The sequence below is a fragment of the Trichogramma pretiosum genome, unplaced genomic scaffold, assembly GCF_000599845.2.
Source record: "Trichogramma pretiosum strain Unisexual culture from Peru unplaced genomic scaffold, Tpre_2.0 scaffold14, whole genome shotgun sequence".
NCBI lineage: Eukaryota > Metazoa > Arthropoda > Insecta > Hymenoptera > Trichogrammatidae > Trichogramma > Trichogramma pretiosum.
The window spans coordinates 2,642,907-2,649,338 of record NW_019641706.1 but is presented as its reverse complement, the minus strand read 5'-3'; positions in this window follow the sequence as shown (position 1 = coordinate 2,649,338).

The following is a 6,432-nucleotide window of genomic DNA, read 5'->3' as shown; positions in this document are numbered from 1 at the left end:
CTGAGGGCGACCCGGCAGGCCATATAATGCATTATGAATACACACATAGCATAACATACAATGCGAGCTTGCAGGAGCTTTTATTATTTTGTTGCAAAGGCTTCGCAACGGACGTAGGCACACACGAGAATAATCGATACATCGCCGGCCGGTTGTTTCTTTTCTTTCTTAGAGCTCGACCGCTGGCTCTAGGCCACAACGCGTATACTGACCGAAATACGCGCATTAGGATTTCGCAAATTCTTTAACGATCTTCCCGGGTCGACATTTATACACGCACCAGCAAAAAAAGACACATGCTTCGGTTCTCAAGAGTCCCCAGATGTCAAGCTCTCTCTCTCTCTCTCTCTCTCTCTCTCTCTCTCTCTCTCTCTCTCGTCGCGATTCACACGTTCGAACCTCCGCGCGCACGCTTTTTATTATTGCAGCGAAATTTATCTAGATGGGAGTGAAGCTCGAACTGCTGCTGCGCAACATCTGATTGCCGATGAAAAAGGATACACGAATTCGTACGAGCTCTAAAAAAATTACGAGCAAAAAAAAAAAAAGGAGAAGAGGAACGGGATGAAAGTTAACAAAGCTCGCAGCTCGTATAGCCGTACGTATGCGTAATGTGGCAGCCGTTCGAGCTTGCCATTTTTTATCTCAATTTACGAGGCCAAAATGAGTACTCGCGGCACGTGATATGTAATGCGCGATGTTTGACGAGCGTGGAAAATTTTACATGGCCACTACTACCGCGTCGCGTCGTACCAGCGGCCGCCGTCCTGGAAAATGTTGTAAAATATTAAAAAGCCGCCGGGCGGGCGAGCAGAAAAGAGCGCAGGGCTGCGAAAAATTAATACGCATATATAGTACACGTGTTTGACCGGTGAATCCGTAATTTCAATTACACGTGTGTCTTCAAGAATCGTATAGTAGACATCGTCATCGTCGAAAAAAAAGTATAGTAAAAAAGTACACGTGCACGCATGTGAATATGAACTTTGATAAAAAAAAAAGAAGAAGAAAAAGAGTCAACAGTCGTAATACATAACATTATATCCCTCGTTTTTCCGCTCGGCCTTTCTCTCTCTCTCTCTCTCTCTCTCTCTCTCTCTCTCTCTCTCTCTGTTTCCTTTTTAACCGGTCGTCGCCGAACTTGCGCGCGAATAAAAGATAGTTGTCTCTCTCTTTCTCTGTGTGTACATTACACATATAGCTAGACTCCAGTCAGTGTATGTGCGAGCGTGTATATAAAGTGTAATACTAGGTCTCTATCTCGAGCGCGCCAACTTTTTGAATGTTAAGGTCAACATTCCCTTTTATTGCCACCGCCGCCGACGTCGTCTATGCTGTGCTACTGTGTGCGAGTGTGCAGTTATATATCCCAGCCCATTGAATATAAACGGGTACAAACTTTGAAACTACGCCCGTTCGTTCGCTCTCTCTCTCTCTCTCTCTCTCTCTCTCTCTCTCGGTTCCTATATATTCTGCCGCCGCTACCCAGGCAGCAAAGAGTCATTCACTTCTCTCTCTACGGGGCGCCCGCGAAAGCTAAAGCAAAGGCGAAAATTCCATTCAATAAAATGAAATAAAAAAAAAGAAAGAGTGAGAGGGACCCAGAGAACTCGAGCTCTCGCGTTTACTATCCGTTTAATTTCTCTCTCTCTCTCTCTCTCAGCTCGTAGATATTTTAAAAGGAACAAACGGAATATTTCTTCACCCTTGAAAAAAAAGGAAAAAAAGAATAAGAGAAGCGAAGGCTCTCTCTCTCTCTTATCTGTTCTCTCGGGCAATTCTCTCCTTCTCTCGTTTCTACATAGCCTATCCTTTCGTCGAAACAAAAACGCGTTAAGGGCATGCAACGGCTATGCGATAGGTATTATAATGTGCTCGCAGGCAGGCAGGCAGGCAGGCACAGGCCGTTGTAAAAGAAGAGTAAAAAAAAAACCAAAGAGAGGAGGAGAATAAAAAAAAAGTAACGCCCGCGGGTCTCGTGCATCACGAATAGGACAAAAAAAGAAGAGATGGCTATACGAAAAAAAGGAGCAAAAAAAGAGGAACGTAGAAGAAGAGGAAAAGGCAGAAGAAGAGGAGAGGAGAAGGATCGGTTAGACAAGCTCTGAGGCAAAGGAACGAATCAGGGCGCAAAATAAAATAAAAACGTTCGAAGCAAAAAAAAAAAAAAAAAAAGAAGAGAAAGAAGAAGAAGAAGGAGAGGCGGAGAGGTCGAGCACATCCCGAGGATACCGAGCGAGAGAGAAGAAGAAGAAGCTCTGCCTGCTGCTGCTGCACGAGGAAGAGAGAGAAAGAAAGAAAAAGATCTGGTTTTTGCGCTTGTGAGCGAGAGAGAAGAATGCGCGCGTCGGGTGAAAGCTGTGCTGTAGTATAGTTTGACGCGAGGCTAAAGCCGACTTTTATGCAAGTATACGAGTATAGGGCTAGATAGTGTAAAAGCTGCTTCTCGCAGTGCTGGGATAGAAAAATGGGAAAGGATTGGGATTGGAGATTAAATAAGGGAATTAGCGAACGCGCACCCTCTAAATATGAACCCGTTACACACATATGTACCGAGGCAGCAGCGAAACCACAAGTATTCCCATTCACACACGCAGTCGACTGCATGCATATATTATTTTATATGCGCGACACTATATCGCGCGCGTGATTTTTATGCGTATTCGAATGTAATATGCAGAACGGCGATCGACCGCGCGACCTTGGCGGGCAAGGGTAACGCAAGAGAAAAAAGATTTTTTGCCCCGTGCGCTTGTACCCTTTAAAAGTCCTCGACCGCGCGGGGCTCGCGCGAGCTTCAAGTTCAAAACATCAAGCGTATTACATGCGATATCGAGCTCGAGAATCAATTCTTTCTTTCAACCGCTGTGTGTGCTCCGCCGTACACGACATTCAAGGAATTTCTCGAGCGAGCCAGCTGCGTGCATGGCGCAGCTAAAGCTCGCGGGACGGCGAATTTTTTGTACTCGCTAGCGAGCTTCGAGCCAAGGATTCGTGGAAAGCTTTTTCCGAAATCGAATTTTCCGTACGTCATCACCGGCGCGCGTGCCCACGCGGTAAGTGTATGTAAATAAATAAACGAACGCTTCCAAGGCTTAAACATTCATCGAGCCATAAAAACATAATGATAAAGCGTGCGAGTGAGTGGGTGTGCGTGCGTGTGCGTGTAGACGGTTTGGGGGGCACGGTGCAGCTGTATACGGCAAGGGGGGGCGAGAAAGAGAGAATCTGGAAAAGCTCGGTGTGTGTATGTGTATAATGCAAAAGTAGCTGCTGCTGCGCGCTACGTATATAGATGTATAGGATAGAGCTAGAAGAGAGGCGAGGCGACGGGGGCGAGGTGCGGCTTGGTGCTCAGCTCTGCTGCTGCTGCTAGTGGCAGTGTCTAGTGCAGGCTTAGCGAGCTTTCACGCATCAAGCCCTCTCTCTCTCTCTCTCTCTTGCGTCAGTGTGTAGTGGTGTGTACTTGTATGTATGTGCGAGCGTCTGTGTGCGTATGGGTTGGCTGCGAGAGCGAGTGTACGGAAAGAGAGAGAGAGAGAGAGAGAGAGAACATGCAAACCCCTGCGTGTATACGCTATATAGATGTGTATATAGCTATATAGAAAGAGAGAGAAAGAGAGCGAGTGAGAGCAGTCACTTGCCACCGTTACCACTACCACTAGCGGCGGCAGCAGCAGCAGCACTACCACCCCGAAACTTTCGAGAAAAATCAATAGAAGGCTAGAAAGAGAGAGAGAGAGAGAGTCAGTGCGCGCGCTTCACCTCTTTATGCTTCGTCTCTCTCTGTCTCTCACACACACACACACACACATACATACACTGCTAAGCTTTTTCACCCCTCTTTAGCACTACCCCCATAACTATGTGCCACCTACAACTATATATGTATAGCACATCTATGTGCACCACCATCTTTTCCATGGTATATGTACTACAAGCTCTAGCGAGGTGTGCGTCGGAGGTACTCGCACACTCGTGCAGCGCACGTATATATATACACACCTATACATCTATGCGTGTGCGAGCCGCGCGCAAAAAAAAAGACTGTACCCGCTCTATGTATATAATACGAGAGGCTGTATGGGGGCATGGGGGGGAATATTATACAGAGGGATGAGGGACGAGAGCTCGCGATAAGAGCCAAAGCTCCGACTCTCTACGCATAGTAGATGCGGGTAATGCCACTGTATAATGCCACTGGTCCAATCTCCTCCTCGTCGTCTATGTATAAACGAGGATAGAAGAGAAGAGTTGGTCCGAAGCATATGCCGGAGCTTCTCTCCCGCGTGGATACGTATGAAACAGAAACGTTTGTACCGATTGCCGATGTTGTTAAGGGCCGACCGCGGGGACTATGCAGGGGATTTCTTCGAGTTCGCGAGCTTTTTCAAAGGGACGAATTTCGAGGAGGACTCGTGAGAGCTCGCCTGGAATTTCTAATTTTAAGTATCGGTACTGCATCGAAGAGTTGACGCACGATTGCAAGATGAAAGATGACAATTTTCCCTCGTAAAATTTATAGCAAGAACTCAAGATCGTTCTCCGGGCTTTGTAAATCTTATCGTACACACCGATCGCTGCTCGAGATTAAACAAAGCTTTTACAAAGCTGGACAGATATCGGACATAGACGTGTTTTACAACGTACGTAATCTCCCTTTTTCTCTCGGTAGCTCATCGTCACTCGTCGACTATTACAATATCAACGTCGGTTGAAGGGACAACTTGATGGGTGATCAAGCCAAGCGAGTAAATGAGTAATGGTAAAGCTCCAAAGCTCAAAAACTGCCGGACGTCCGCGCGATGACGAGCTACTGTCATCAGGAACTCGATGATGAGCTTCCACGTAAAATTGTGACGGATATTCCTGCGCGTTGGCCAAACTCGCGTTTGTAAAATGACCGAGAGAGAGACGCGCGGAATCTCGGGCCTCGATACGTCAACGCGACAAGCCGGGCTCTTTTTCCACCGAGAGATTACGAAAATTTGCGATTAGTCCGAGAGCTGCTCGTTCGGAAAGTTTCGTAATCTCTCACTCGCGCGCGTTTAACGGCCAGCTCACTGCCTCAAGGACGTGTATTTTTATATCCGAGATATACGCGCCACGACTCCAGCACTCGTATCTCTCGTGTGGCGGCAGCTCGACGAGAGAACGAAGGAGAAAGACAGAGAAAGAGAGAGAGAAATAGAGACAGAGAGATAGAGATTGAGATGTTGGAACGAAAAAAAATGACGCGCGAATTCGAAAATACACGGTTATAATTATAGTTCAACTGGTACGTGGGTGCGAGCTCGAAATGCGCCACTACGACGCTCTTTTTTACCGCGCTCTCGCTTTGCATGCGGTGAATCTTGCGTGAGAAATAAAAAAAAAAAATTAAAAAAAAATAAATAAAAAGGAACGAATGAAGCTCCGATAAACGCTATTAGTTTTACGTATACGCGTATAAGCCTCGCGCCGCTGACAGGCATGTCCGCGTAGCTGCGGTATACACGAGCGACACGCGATTCTGAATCGATTTCGAGATAAATCACGCGTTTGATTAATATAAACGCGCGCGCGAACGACGAGCGAGAGAAAGAAAATAAATTAAATAAACGGCAAAATATTCGCGCGATGATGGAGTTTAGGACACACAAAAACAAAAATAAAAATAACGAAACAAAAAATTTAAAAAGCCAGAGTGAATGAAATACAAAAAGAGCTCGATTATAATACTGGCATAAGAGGTTCTGATGATTGAAACGAGCGAATGAGATATATAAACAAAAGTGGTAAAAAAGCTCGCGTATTTCGCGCGAAATCTATTCGTTTTGGTACACTTTTGTTGAAAGCTCGCGTCCCGGTAAGCTCGTGATTATAATGTAAATAAACACACGCTTGTACGATGTAAACTTTTTGCATCGGCGCCTGCGATATCGTCCGCAACGCGACGAGAGAAAAGCTCTCGAAATCGTCGCTACGTCGACTCGTGCGCTAATTGAACGTTCGTTAACAGGTATGTCTTTGGGGGCTGGAATCTTTTTTCACCGACTAATTGCGGACGACTGGCGGATCTCGACTTTTTTACATTATTTTATCCGTCGCGCACCCCCTTGCGACTCAAAGCGAGGATCAATCGCACGCCCGCAGAGTTACGAATGTGTATGTGTGCATCGAATAAGAGAATATGTATGCAGCGATGAATCTCTCCGCTGCTACCTGTTGCTACCACACGTATGTGTTTGTTTCCATTGGAGCATCTCGGGTTGTGCATTCGAATATTGGTACTAATATCTAATAATAATAATACAAAAAAAGAGCGAAATATATCGGGGAATTTGGCGGGTGCGAACTGCGAACGAGCAAACACAGCGGCAGCTCTACACCGGCACCGAAACAGCGAGGTGAATAGACGTTACGTATAGAGATAAAAAAAAAAAAAAAAAA